Consider the following 15825-nt stretch of genomic DNA (forward strand, 5'->3'; position numbering starts at 1 on the left):
TTGAACGGCATTTGTAGTGTCACTATTCATCTTAGCGACCCCGAAAACTATGGATTCCACATTAATATCGGTCGTTTTCGATTATTTCTACATGTCACCCCCTTCCCACCCCCCTAGGGGTGCCTTGGGTGTCTTACCCCCACAGTATTTCTTTCCATATTGCAAGTGATACGTGTACCAAGTTTGGTTGAAATCGCTCCAGGCGTTCGAGAGTAATGCCGGTACAAACACACACACAGAAGTCCATTTTTATATAAATGTATTAGAAGATGTGGTAACAAATTCTATAATCGGACACCCGTGTAAAAATGGTCTTTTTTCGAGGGTGTGGAGAGCTTTGGAAATATGAAAGTTATTTGATTGTATCATATTGTAATTGTGAGTGTAGAAATTTTCAGGATAGTTTGATTTTGTTTTGTGTATACATGTAATATACAGGGTGGTCCAAAAAGATGTTGCCGCTTATATGGGAGTTTGAGTTATTATGTTTATTTTGTTGCCATTATGTTGGACATTATGTTTGATTTGTGAAATACATTTTTTTATGTTTTTGATGTTTTGGCTCAGCTCCATCATTCAATCAGTGAGACCAAGGAGGGGTGACCATAGGAGGGGATTCATGACGCGCCTGCCTCATGGGAATTTTTAGGGGGGACAATTTTTTTTAGTTTACCTACCAATTCTATATATCTTCACAAAAAAATGGGGGAGATCGTTTCGTTTGATTGATTTGAAATTATTTCTTAGTTATGCGATGGGGTTGAAATCAAACACCACCTTTTATGATTTTGGAATCGGTTTGAAAGGTTGAGAAGTTCTGTTCGCATTATATATGCAAGGTTAGTCAAGCAGAGAAACTGTTAAGAATAAGGTTCAATACACTAACATAACAATGACGTGAGCCTTAGGAAATTATCAACAAGTTTGCTGCAACTTTGCAACGTCAGTATTTATTATCATTTATGTAAAATGTTAATTCAATCAATGTCAAAGGAATATACAACATACATGTTAATGTCTATATTGTAAACAATACCTAAAGTAAACATATATTGTTTAAATATGTCTGTATTATATTGTTCCGCAAATTTGGTCTGATCAAAGTATTTTGAGTAAATATTTCGGCATAAAGGTGGGGCGGGGAATATTCTACCTTTTGGGGGAGTGCGTCATATGCCTTGGGCGGGATGGGCACCCCTAAGACCAAGAGACCCAAATAAGTGGTAACATCAATAAATATCAATAACTCAACCTCCCATATAAGTGGTAACTTTTTGGATCACCCTGTAAAAACATTGAAGTGTTAATGTGCGGATTTTTTTTTTAAACTGAGGTTTGCATGTTTCAGTCTTATTAGCATTTACCAAAACACGCAATGTTTTTATTTTTTAATTTTTTTTATAAATACTCTGTGATTGTGATAAGGTCTCATGTCTCAACATGTTTTCGAGGTTTTCAAGATAGACATTTAGCATACACATAGAACTGAACCTACTTTTTAGCATAAAATTTATGATTGAGTGAACTTTGTATATTTCCAACTTTCCATAGTGAACATATGGGTATGTCGCCGACCTTCGTCGCGGTGTGGTTAGCACCCGAGCTTTAGGAATACCGGTTTCGAATCCCGACCTGGGCATGAATGTGCCTTGTGAGGGTCCTTTGATGATTTTCATCATTAACATCACTCATCATCGTCGAGATTATCCAAAAGTAGCATAAGAGAGACGCTAAATAACACCAATGAAATCAAATATGAGCATGTCCACGTTACACTAGTGATCATCAGAGTGCTACTCATTCCCAGATATTATGGTTAGCACATCGCGCTGAGACGCCAAGGGTCCCGGGTTCGAATCCCGCTCGGGCTTGGTTGTTTGTAAATGTCCATTCATCAATTTCATAATTTCATGAGTCATCCCCATCTTCGCAAATTAGTCAAGAGGCACAAAACGCGAAGTAAAATAAACTAAATCAATCAATCAATCCAATCATTCCCAGATATTATTCGTGGTGAACAACAACCAGGAATATCACTAGTCTTCTATAAATCGCTAGCAATGTTTACGCAAACTCTGACCCCTAAGATGAAAACGGTCCCGCTTATACCAATCGCGTGCGAGCTGTACCGAGGAGCGTGCTTAATCTGCTTCCTGTCGAGAATCATGCCAATGTAGGTCGCTCGATATTACCCGCTTTTCTTGGTCGATATCGCTTAACCACGCTCTGCGCTATACCGGCCGGCCCTTGCCGCGAAGGAACGGTCACGGAATGCCTTCATTACTGCCTCGTAAAGGCAGAAGAGAAGTTTTGATACGACATTGGTTCGATCCCGCCCTCTGATCCATTAGGCTGATACCGTATGACTCAAGATCAACTTCAGCGCATAGAGTTGGCTTAATGAGATTTGACGCATTATCAATCATATCTTACCTCTGCATTGCTTCTATCATCCTGAAACTGTGAGATAACTCTCCTATCAAGTATTAAGAGAACAAAATATCGCAAAGTCATTATTGAGAAATTCAAAATCACCTCAGATGTGAAGGGCAGAAGCAATAACACTTTAACCCATTTTCCAGTATAAATAAATTGAAAGGCGTACACATATTCAGGGTGTTTCGTAAGTTCGTTTACAATGTTTTCAACACATGCCAATTTTCGTCGATACCAGCTCACGCAGAACGCACACCCACCCCACTCCCGTCAACATCTTCGTTCGCGTCCTTTGGGGAATCCCTTGCGTCGACATTGTGCAACATTGCCGCGTGATTTTTTGACAAGAGCGTGCCCAATTTCTTAGTGGACCGCCCAACACCGACGACTTCTCTCCACCCGTTTTGCCATTATTCACTTCGGAAAATCATTTTCCCACGTTTTCAAACGTCAATAACTCGGCAACAAAGCCGTTTCCGGAATTTCGTTACATGAACTTTCCATCTTATTTTCACTCATACAATCACCTCCCAAGCGTTGTAAACGTACTTACGAAACACCCTGTATACAGTTTCAATTTAGAAGCTTTGCTATGTATATACTTTTAATATTTAAAATATGGGAAAGTTTCTGTCATCTTTTTCCAAGGTCAATAAATAATTTCAATTTCTTCCCAATTTCTTCAAGGTAAATGTTGCCACACAACAACATACTTGTCATCCAGGAACATATTTGTGGTTAGCTTGTAAAGACGATATACAAATTTTCTCCAATCTTACAAATTTCTCTCTTCTAAACTTAAAAAAAACATGTAAACAGGGACACTAACTCCATCTATATCTCTGTAGCCTAGTCTAGAAGACCTACCATTCCATCAATGTTACATGAAAAATTGCAAGTCTTAAAACCTTCCGAGAATGTCTTTCAATACATTATTCATGTTGTTCTTTAATGTGTCTACTTGATCTGGATTCCTTTTCTTCAAGTTTACTACCAATCTCTTCATGTAGTCTTTAAGATAAGATGTGTACGACTTCTTGTCACCAAATGCAAAGGTTTCCACGAGTCTGTCATTTAGAACTATATCCACATCAGATTCTTCAGAAGATGGATTGAACCCTTCCAACGTGATTTCTCCCTGCTTTCAGGTTACCAGCTTTCCAAATACCTCATTTACTATATCATCAACAATTATCATCTTATATGAGTCAGAAAACATCTCATCAACGGTAAAAATATCCTTATAAATCCTCATTGTGGAAGATGCGAAAAGATTTCCACGACTTGTTTTTACTGTACGCAGAACACACCCAACGAAGGGTTCAGATTTGTGATGAAAGTGGTTACCCTTTCTCAAGACAACCAAATGTCAACCTAAATTTCCAAGTAGCACACCCTGGACCCACTGGCGTACGCAGGATTGCTTTCAGGAGGGTCTGGAATTGTAAAGGTGAATGTGCATAGCTGTATTCTGTGGAGGACGGTATATACAACAAGATATCTCGTAAATTAACTGCTTTCTACTCTTAAAAATGGGAATCCGTGGTCATTTTAAGAGGAGTTTGATTTTCACTTTGTGGTTTTTACAGTTCTTCACTGCATTTCGTTGAAAATGTAGATTTTATCAAAACTTCGGAGGGGGTGTAGCCCCATCAGCCCCCTCTGCGTACGCCATTGCCTGGACCGAGTTTGCAGACTATCAATGCTCCGGTATCTGTACTAATAGCCAGTATAATCCTCTATGGAACTTGTGTTGTGTGTTGTTCATATGTGTTTGTGATTGTCCCTTCATCTCGTTCATTTGATTTGATTTGCTCTATTTTACTTCGCTTTTTGTGCCATTTTTTGGCAAATTTGCGAAGATGGGAATGAGGGATGATATGATGAAATTGATGAATGGACACTCAGAAATATCCATCCCCAGGCCATGATTCGAAACCTGGCGTCGTAACGCGATGTGCTAACCACTCCGCCACCTCGTTCATCTTATCATCATTCAGCCTCATCTTCGCAATTAGCCAAAAGTTACACAAACGCGAAATAAAATAAATCGAAGCATTCATTTATTATTTTTAAATCATAACTTCCTGGTTAGTACAGGGTGCGCGTAAAGTCTCTCCCAGGTTTCAAACTTCCTTTACGCAAGAAGGAGAATTGTGTTTTCTGAGCATGAAGAATGCCGATGTACAGATAGACGAAATAAAACACAAACAAGGCAACTTGTTAAACATATTTGTTCTTCTTCATCGTAGCGTGTTATCATAGCAATCGCAACAGATAGGTAGAGACGACTCTTCTTCTTTTTTTAAATGGCACGAAATCTTAAAAAGTTTTGTTATGTTTTTCACAGACATGTGTTTTTGAAATGTCCCATAAAATTATAAGTTCCTTGCTATATTCATGTACTTCAACATGCGCGCCATCTGTTGTACGCATAATGTCTAAACCAATATTCAATATCTCTCCACGTATTACTCAACATCTTGTCATCGTCGCTAATACGAAGCTGCTTGTTCAAATTTTCAACCACCGTGTTCTGAGGGATCCAAGCAGGCTCGTTGAAGGTCCAGGAACCGATACATTCTAATGGGTTCTATTGAGTTGCGCTGCAGGAACGGAATCTTTTCTCTCGCACGATTTAAATTCGGTCCAAGTTGCGTATTGGTACATTGAAAAAGGTTCCTGGACCGTATTTAAATTGATGCGCCGGACCCTGTGGCCGAGTGGTTAGCACATCGCGCTGCGACGCCAAGGGTCCCGGGTTCGAATCCCGCTCGAATCCCGTTTGTGAATGTCCATTCATCAATTTCATCATTTCATCACCCATCCCCAGCTTCGCAAATTAGCCAAGAGGCACAAAACGCGAAGTAAAATAAAACTAAATCAATCAACCAATCAATTGATGCGGGAAAAAAGGTTCCTGGACCGAATTGAAATTCATTCTGGAAAAAAGGTTCCTGGACCGAATTGAAGTTCATTCTGGAAAAAAAGGTTCCTGGACCGAATTGAAATTCATTCTGGAAAAAAGGTTCCTGGACCGAATTAAAATTCATTCTGGAAAAAAGGTTCCTGGACCGAATTGAAATTCATTCTGGAAAAAAGGTTCCTGGACCGAATTGAAATTCATTCTGGAAAAAAGGTTCCTGGACCGAATTGAAGTTCATTCTGGAAAAAAAGGTTCCTGGACCGAATTGAAATTCATTCTGGAAAAAAGGTTCCTGGACCGAATTGAAATTCATTCTGGAAAAAAAGGTTCCTGGACCGAATTGAAATTCATTCTGGAAAAAAGATTCTTGGACCTAATTTAAATTCATCCGGAAAAAAGTTCCTGGTTCGTATTTAAGTGGATCCGGGAAAAGGTTTCTGGACCTAATTGAAATGCTTTGAATATGAAAAGGTTCTACACTGTATAGAACTCATTTACGTTTGCTGATTTTCTCTCCCAGTCCGGGATTGAATTTATTTACAATTCCTGGACCAGGGTTGACCGATTAAAAGTTGCCTTCTAAAAATGTCCACGAGTACGTTTTACATTGGAATGTCACACTGCGGTTGTAGAAAACGTAGCGCAGGGAATAAATCAAAACGCTCTTGTTCTCTCGTGGGCCAGGTTCATAAACTCCCTTGTCGAAGAGTTACTGTACATAACGCAATGGACTATATTAGTGTGGTGTTACATTGAGTTCAAGCAAACCCGTAACGTGTTGCTCCGGCATCCGATCCAGGAACCGCAGCCAGTAGGAGCCGTCGATGAGGTAACGTGAGGCTGCTGTGTTCCCAGCAGATATTGTAACAGGGAACGGCAGTGCTGATACAACCAAGTGAAGAAACGCGCGCGAGAGAATGGGGCTACATGGAGAGGGGTAACGTGACTGCAGCGTTTGCGGTTCGTCCATTTCTACTGTGTACCTTAGATTCTCGAGACAGCCAGCACCTGGATTAGTCTTTCATGCTCACAAGTGGATAATTGTTTATCGTCAGGTCCGTATTCGATCCAAGTTGCGTATTGTTTCATTTCAATACGGAACTTGAACCCTATTTAAACTGATTCGGAAAAAAAGGTATCTGGACCGTATTTAAATTGATCCTGGAATAAAGGTTCCTGGACCTATTTAAATTGATCGGGAAAAAATGTTTATGAACCGAATTGAAATACTTTACAGATAGTAGGTTCTTTAAGGTCGAAAACCCATTTTCGTGCCAGAATTGATTGATTGATTTGCTTTATTTTACTTCGCTTCCTGTGCCACTTTTGGCAAATTTGCGAAGATGGGGATGAGTGATGATATGATGAATAGACACTCACAAATATCCATGTCCAGACCAGGATTCGAACCCGGGACCCCTGGCGTCGTAGCGCGATGTGCTAACCACTCCGCCACGGGGGCCGGCTTTCCTTGCCAGAAGTCTCCCACTGAGACGCCGGAAGCGGATCTGTTGCCACGTTTCTCGGTGAGCGAAACTTTAAACTGTGTGTGTGTGTGTTTGTTCCGGCATAACTCTCGAACGCCTGGAGCGATTTCAACCAAACTTGGTACACATATCACTTGAAAGAAATACTGTGGGATATGACACCCCTGGCGCCCCTAGGGGTGCTGGTCGGAGGGGGTGACTTAAAAATAATGTAAAACGACCGCTATTAATGTGGAATCCATAGTTTACGGGGTCGCTAGGATGAATAGTGACACTCCCAATCCCGTTCAACTCCAAGTTCATTTTACACTATTGTTAGAATTCATTATTTTCCTGTCTAATAGAAGATTGGGATAAATAAATACCCGGGCAACGCCGGGCAATCATCTACCGTAGTAACAACAATAAATATCTGTTCAGCGGGAAAAGATGTGTGAACTTGGCGAAGTGTGTAGATTGCATTCGTTCCACAACCTTATCCGGAACAGATTTTGTACGAGCACATTCCTATTCAGCCCAGTTCTACATAATCTTATGGTAGTTAATCAACTATAACCCTTTTCGTTGCAAGAATGCAAAATTCATTTTTTATCGCTTATATTGCAACACCCCTGACGTTTTCATGTCTATATTCTAGGCGAGTCTATACCCTGTCTCGGCTATCTCTGGAGCGAGGCCGCGTATAGCGTTACAGAAGTGGAGGAAATCGAGTGGGCAGCTGGGAAGGCTCGTAACTGCAGTCGCTTCCCCCTCCATGCAATCCCGTTCCTCTCACGTATTCACTGGTGGAGTCATCTTGCGTCATTACTTGCGCAGGGACTTGTTTTCGTTCGCCTACTCCAGAGATTGTTTGGATAGACTGTAATATCGGAGTTAAAACCGCGGGGACGGCTATGCGCATGTCACTGCGCAGCTTTGGACTGACACTGTAGAGAAGGCCCATCCCTTCATTCCGCTCTTTGTTCTTCTGCGCACGCTCAGGACGCTACGTCACCTGTTCCGTTCTTCATTTAGAAAAGAAGACTGACACCTGTAAGGATGCTACGTGGGTCGTTCAATATATAAGTTTCCGTATGCTGTAAAAAAAATTGTTTTTAAGATACATTAGATAACTATACATACATGTGTAGGAGGATCCTTCCTCACATCTCCACATAATTCCCATAGAGATTCAGGCATTTGTCCCTCCGTTGCACCAATTTGTCCATACCCTTTGCAAGAAAATCAGGGCTCTGGCTATTGAGCACTATTCTCACATTCCGCTTCACTTCTTCATCTGTTTCGAAACGGTAACCTTGCAATTCAGACTTTAACACCGGAAAAAGATGGAAATCACTCGGCGCTAAATCGGGCCTGTATGGAGGGTGGGGTAGCCGTTCCCACCCCAATTCTTCAATTTTGTGTTGGGTTTGAACTGCTGAGTGGAGGCTAACGTTATCGTCAAGAAGAATGACACCAGCTGACAGGAGACCTGGTCGCTTATGTCGAATTGCGTTTTTCAGTTTATCCAATGTTTGACAATAACGGTCAGCATTAATTGTTCTTCCTCGTTCCAAAATGTCCATAAGCAGAACGCCCTTAGCATCCCAGAAAACGGTCACGAGCACCTTCCCAGCTGATCGATCCGTCTTGAACTTCTTCTTCACAGGAGACTGTTTGTGCTTTCACTCCATGGATGTTCTCTTGAATTCGGGAGTGTAATGATGGACAAATGTCTCATCCACTGTCACAATGCGCATGAGGAATGCATTGCCATCTTGCTGGTATCGCATTAAACCTTCAAGGCTGCAGCCCATTCTCATCAGTCGATTATGGCGACTCACCATAAACAGCAACAAGTTTCATATGAATGGCACTAGGAGGTGAGCCATTCGCCCATTCATATCGAATGACAGAACGAACTTCTTCTTTACTCCAGCTATCCAACACGCGTGCTCCTTATGACGCGAGCCCTCGTTTTCCGAACAAGCATTTACTTTTCGCCCTTGAGCGCATGCGCCTTCACGTCTGATAACGAATCGATTGTTGTTCCTTGTAGACGAAGGATGGCGCTTGTCAACCATGTGCTTCTTTTTAATGGCATTGCATTATACAATATTTTATAGCACAGGGAAACTTATATATTGAACGTCCCTAGTATTTTCTTACAAAAGTGTTTCTTTCATCTTCTTTTCAAAATTCGAGTTTATATTTAAGCACACATTCTGCCAAATATACATTAAAATTACACCTTCATTGTGCTTTAAAACTATACTCTGTCCCAGCTAACTGTGGAGCAGGTGAACGAAAACAAGTCTCTGCGCAAGTAGTAACGAGAGACGGCTCCGCCAATAAACACGTGAGGGGGACAGAATTGCGTGAGGGGGGGGAGCGACTGCAGTTCGAGCAGCGTGTACTGCTTCTCTCTGGCCACTAGATTTCCCTCGCTTCACTGACGCTATGCGCAGCCTTGCTCCACAGTTAGTTTGGACAGGGTATAGTATTTAAAATAGCAAACCACATTGTCTACGCGTGTGTGCTACAGTCGCATACGTTGGAAACAATTCTTTTTTAAAAATGTATTGTCCATTATTTTTCGCACGATCAGCTCCGACCGATGTTACGACTCATGTGTAACGGCATGTGCGCACTCGATCACCCCCAAAACAGCACCACTTCGCTCGGTAACGCAAAAAGTTTCTTGCGCGACAAATACTGATGTTACGGCTTATGTGTAACGGCAAGTGCGCACTCGATCACCGCCAAAACAGCACCACTTCGCTCGGTAACACAAAACGTTTCTTGCACGACAAATACCGATGTTACGGCTCATGTGTAACGGAAAGTGCGCACTCGATCACCGCCAAAACTGCACGCACCACTTCGCTTGGTAGCACAAAACGTTCCTCGCGCGACAAATACCGATGTTACGGCTCCCGTGTAACGTTAAGTGCGCAGTCTGTCTCCCGTCAGAACCCCGTCACTTTGCTCTGTGATGCTAAACCAGCAACAACTTCTCTGCCTTCTTTGAAAGCCTTGTACCATGCATACGCTTGTGTTTTCGACAGACACGAATCACCAAAAGCCTTTTGTAGCATTTTCAACGATTCAGCACACGACAGTCCGTTGGCAACACAAAATTTCAAACAAATTCTTTGCTCGATATTTACCTCCATTCTGCAAATCGCAGGACACTCGTCAACACAACTAACGTAAACATCTGCTGTGCACAAACTGATGGATAGATTACTCTACCCCTCTGCGTAGTCATTCAGTCCAGTGCTGCCATCCTACGGACAAAATGAATTCTCGATACCTCCAATGTGGGACTTTTACCAGCCAATTTCCGGGTACTTTTTTACTGAAGGTATATAAACACTTTTTTTTTTCAGAAGCAATTTTTCGGTGTTATCGCATTTGCGAGAAATCAGGGTCCCTAAGCTTTGTAGGTCCGCTTGCCATCTCGTGCGCTAAACTCAGACTTCTGTGTGCGAACTCGTTTCCATGTCCTTTGACTTCAGCGTCGAAAAACAGCACGAAAAGTTATTGGAGCAATGTTACTGGAAAACTTAACTAAAATTCTTCCGATTCGCTTCGAAATCCAAACTTCCCATCGTGGGAACTGCACGTCATCGACTTGTGGATCATGATTTCCTGCGTGAAACGAGTCTCACCTGAGGACTGTAAAAGAAAGTTCTCTCTGCTTTCCTCTTCTACAACCGGCAGAGTCAACAACCCGTGGCCCCTTGGCGCCAGACGTGGAAAGGATGAAAGAAAACCCGTTCCCATGGCAACGCATCTCGTGGCGAAATTCGAAGACGTTGCTCGATAAACAAACTTACGTTCGATGATTAGGTATGCAACCCAAGCCTGCACCGGTACTCTCTTTCTCTCTCACTCACTCACACACACACACACACACAAATATATAGAGTATAGCTGGGTCAGAGTGCGCACTTAGTTTTTGGTTCGACATATCCAAGCTACCAAACCAGTCAGAACCATAAAATGTATTCCCAACAAACCTCAAACATTCTTCTTTCAGTTTCTCAAGGCTTCAGATTAACATTTTGAATATATTTGTTGGAATATGCAACGAATAGCGAAAACGTACTTTCACCCCACCGATTGGAAGGAATTGAAAAAGTAGGTTAGACTTCAAAATCGGTCTAAAATTTGTACTGGAATTATTCGTAATAGTAATTATTTTAAAATTAAGTAGAAATGTAAATGTTGGCAAATATTACATTCCTAAAAGGCAATCTGGTTATGATTTCAGACTCTTGGCTATTTCTCATTCTCTTCTGAAAAATCTTTCTTTTGGAGAGTGCGACGGTTTCGGCATGGACATTTTTATGTTGTAGTTGACGAATCTGGCACAAAACCCGAATCAGAATCTGAAACAATTTGTACAGATGCAAGTGCAGTTTGCACTGTTTTTTGCGCGAAATTTTGCCCCACTTTAATATGCGAACTTTTACCCGACAAAGCAGCTTCTTTCTTTACCAGTAGTTACTGTAATTCATGGAACATAATTTGAAACATCTAATGCATTATGACGCACACCACAAGTGCCTTATTCAAAACATGTCGAAACACACATTGCAAAAATCAAAATATTACATTAGGAAGACGATAAATGGAACTTAATTCATGGTTTAAACGTTCTTTGTTCCAGATACCTTTATCTACATCTGATTACATTCCGCCATGACACCTTTCAGGCAGACTCATTGTTGCCAACCTAACATCCAAAGAATCACTGCCAACTTTTACCCGTCGCGCACTCTTAACCCACCCTTCTCTCTTCTTTGTGTGTGTGTGTGTGTGTGTGTGTGTGTGTGTGTGTGTGTGTGTGTATATATATATATATATATATATATATATATATATATATATATAATACAAGAGTCTCACTTTCATTTGGGCAACTCACATATATATATGTATATATATTTTGATGAAGGACCAGGCTCCAAGAAAGATCCTAGCCTCTAACATCGAGAGTCGCTCACTCTTCGGGACATTACCCCCGAACAGTCACCCCATACCAGGAAGAGGAATAGCAACGAATTCCGCTATTTCAGCTGAATAACGCCGCAACGCTGGGTTGCAATCGTCGGGAAGAAGCAGCGAGTAAGATGACGTAGTGATTGACGCTAGGCAATGTCAGCAACTTCCGGCACCAAATAAAGATCGATAAAACCCCAATTCAGGAGAAGAACGAGAGAGAACTGAAAGGTATCTTAGCTGACCAAGGTGCAGTTCAGTAAATACCGCAGCAGTCGCCAGTAAGCTGAAGTAGAGACCTTCGGAGCATCCAAGAGTTCGGCGAGCCGCTTGGGACCAGCCCGATCTACGTCCGACCACGATCAGCAACAAACTTCAAACACTGCCGTCGCTCCTCTCTCTCGTGTGTGTGTGTGTGTGTTGTGTGTGTGTGTGTGTGTATGTATGTATGTATGTATGTATATATATATATATATATATATATATATATATATATATATATATATATATATATATATATGCCCAAATGAAAATGAGACTTTTGTATTACCATCGTTGTATAACAGCACAGCACTTTGCTTTGCGTTTGCGCTTTTAAATGATGATGTATGTCAGAATATCATCATGCAAGATGTTGTCGGAAGTGTGTTAGTATGCTGTGTGAATGTGCTGAAGGAAGTTGACTACATACGGTAGTGACATGGATTCGTCCAAAGAGGCCCAGCAGTTATTCGAATTTCAATTGCAGAAGGTTTTAGTGGAGTAAAAACTTATCGTCGTATGAACGAGGTATATGGGAATGAGGTTATGTTGTTGCACGACAACTCATGTCCGCATGTGCCAACATTTTCTTCCGCTGAGATAGGGTTTATATTTTCGGGATGCTTGAAGTTAAAATGATATTGAAACTATATGACGTTATTTGGATTCAATTTTCGGATAGCAATCGACAAAAATTCGTATTAAAAAAAAACACTGTGATCATCTTCATTAGTGTAGAGCAAGGATGAATCTACCCTTCAAAATTTTTAAACGCTCCATTATCGTGATACTAACACAGTTTGCCATATAATTCTTGTCGGACAAGACAATGACGCGTCGTACATTGAGGGCGTCTGACTGCCACACGGGAGATCTGGGTTCGATTCCGGCCTTGTTGTTGTATGAGGGTCAGTCAAATAAAAACCGAACAGCCACCATAAAACACATTCCTCGCAAAAGTTGGCAACACTGTTGTTACGTATCGATACTGCCATCTGTAGGGTAGTAGAAATGCATAGTGAAAACTCACAGGTCCACACAGTTGCTTCGTCATTGCTCAGGAGGTGAGCGTAGTGAAAAGTGTGTTCGTCCAGCATTGGAAATCGAGGCAAACAAAGAAGAGCAGAGAGGTGTGGTTCGTTTCTTGGTGGCTGAGGGTGATGGAACACGCAAAATTCATCGTCGCATGTCTGCAGTCCATGTCCCTGACAAGTGTGCACGAGTGGCAGAAGAGATTCCGCGAAGGACGCACATCACTGCAAGACGATCCGCGCCCAGGACAGGCCCATCGAACCATTACGCCTGATGTGATTGCGAGGATCGATGGTCTGATCCGGGAAGACCGACGAATCACAGAGGAATAGATTCGTGTTCAGTTGGCATTAGTCATGGCTCTGTGCATGTCATTATCAAAGATCACCTGCAGTTCCTAAAAATTTGCGCGCAGTGGGTTCCGCATCAACTGACGGAGGGACAAGAGATTGACAGAATGACTGCATGTCCGAGTCATTTGCAGCGGTACCACGAGGAAGAGTATGCGTTTCTATCACGTATCGTCACAGGGGACGAAACGTGGTGCCACCATTTTAAGCCCAAGAGCAAACGGCAAAGTCAACAATGGAAAGACGTCGATTCTCCCCCGACGATATAAATCCAAGGCTGTCCATACGAGTTCCGGTAAGGTCATGCTGAGCTTCTTCTTCGACTGCAAGGACCCTCTGCTTGTCAACTTGCTAGAGCGTGGAGCCACAATCAATGCGCAGCGCTATGCAGACACGTTGCAGAAACTGCTACGCGCCATAAGGTCAAAACGCCCTGGTATGCTGTCGGACGGAATCATCCTTTTGCTTGATAACGCCCGTCCCCATACTGCCAATATGGTGAGGGATAAGCTTCAGACATTTGGCTGGGAAACGCTTGAACATCCTCCGTACAGCCCCGATATTTCCCCTTGTGACTTCCACATTTTTGGTGACCTGAAGAAAGACATTCGTGGACGTCGGTTTCATTCGGACGAGGAAGTGCAACAGTGGGTGAGGTTGTGGATCCGTCAGCGACCTACCTCTTTCTACAAGACTGGAATTGATCGTCTCGTCTCCCAGTGGGATAAATGTCTTAACACTTGTGGCAATTACTTTTGAATAAAACAAACTCCATTGTCACTTTGTAGCGGGTGTTCGGTTTTCATTTGACTGCCCCTCATATAAAGTGACTCTGGAGTTCACCAAGTCTCAAATAAAGGCGTATCTGAGGGGGGGACCCTACATCATCTCAAAATGGCCGAATCGAGAGTTTTTATCTGGATTTTCGAAGGGTAGGTCTCGTTCTCGACCTAGTCTCGACAAGACCTCGTTTTTGTAGAAGGGCCTTAATTCACTTTAAGAACCGTCGTCGCAAAGCGGAAGAGGAGAGAGGTGTCCGGGTCAGAAAGAAATGATGCATAGCTAGGAATTCTAATTTGAATGAAGACTGCGGAAATTGCATTAGTTTTTCCACCCTGAAAAGCGAAAACGAGGTTCAGGGGAAAGGGGGGTGGGGTGGGGGTTAAAATTGCAAAAACGAAGAAGGTCGTCAAAGGGAATTGACCTCGAGGGAGCCGTGAATCTTGGAGAACACGGCGTGCCCTGGGGAAAGAAAAAAATTAAGTCTCGCTCGTCGGGATAGCATTTGTCTCCATTTACGCTGGATGCAATATCGCATGAAGCGCCGTAATAAGTTACGTCCGAGATAACTGCATGGGACAGTCATGCTGCGATGCGGTTATCGCTCGCTGCTTTCTTCTGCTCTTTCATTTTCCTCTCTCTCTCTCTCTCCCTCTCTCTCTCTCTCTCTCTCTCCCCCATTGTTTCTATTTCGTTTCTCTCTCCAAGATAAGGGCCTCCCCATGGCGCAGTGGTAGCGTCGTCGCCTTGTAATCAAGGGGTCCTGGGTTCAATACCCGGTGGAAGCACATAGTGGTTCGGATTCCACTTTAAACTGTAGGTCCAGTCCCGATTAGTCTTACTGTGCACAAAGTGGACTTAAAAACACCAACTCAAACCTAACTCAACTCTCTCCAAGATAAGGTCTATACAAGCACACAAATCGCTTTCAAAGCAGATGTATGTAACAAAAGCAGCGTTAATTTTAAATCAACCTCTCTCAACTCCACCGTCACGACTCGACCACACCCCAGCCAAGGGTCCCGGGTTCGAATCCCGGGCCGGGTATGAGTGTTCTTTGTCAGTGTAACAAAGCATAACTCGTGATACAACAGCTCTTAAGGTTCTAAGGTCTACACCCTCTGGAGCAGGGGATCGAAAAGAAATCTCTGCGCAAGTAGTGACGCGAGACGACTCCACCAATGAACACGTGAGAGGGAATGGGATTGGGCGGAGGGGAAAAAGCGCCGTTCTCGTAGGTTTCCATGACCAGGTTACGCTACTCATTCGTGGCTCCCCAATTTCCTCACTACGATTGTGGGCGGCCACCGGTCTCATACCCAGGCGGAAATCTCAGGAGAAAAGTTGTTACGCTTCTTCCAGGAGACTCGAACCTATACCCTGTCTCTGGAATCTCTGGAGCGAGAGAACGAAAGTAAGTCTCTGCTCAAGTAGTGACTCGGGAGGGAACGAGATTGTGGTGAGGGGGAAAAGCACTGCAGTTACCATCCTTTTGCAGCGGAGTATACTGCTTCGCTCTGCCCACTCGCTTTCTCCCCTTCTCTGCCGTTATGCGCGACCTTGC

At 42.8% G+C, this 15825-nt stretch overlaps 1 protein-coding gene and 1 pseudogene across 3 annotated transcripts in view; both read right to left on the reverse strand.

Moving 5' to 3' along the window:
• Positions 1-15825, reverse strand: part of LOC145999709 (uncharacterized) — a 653269-nt gene that overhangs the window by 499224 nt on the left and 138220 nt on the right. The window lies entirely within an intron of this gene.
• LOC145999259 (translationally-controlled tumor protein homolog pseudogene) lies at positions 3212-3747 on the reverse strand (annotated as a pseudogene).

Source organism: Lepisma saccharinum, chromosome 15 (genome assembly GCF_977018435.1).
Source record: "Lepisma saccharinum chromosome 15, izLepSacc3.1, whole genome shotgun sequence".
NCBI lineage: Eukaryota > Metazoa > Arthropoda > Insecta > Zygentoma > Lepismatidae > Lepisma > Lepisma saccharinum.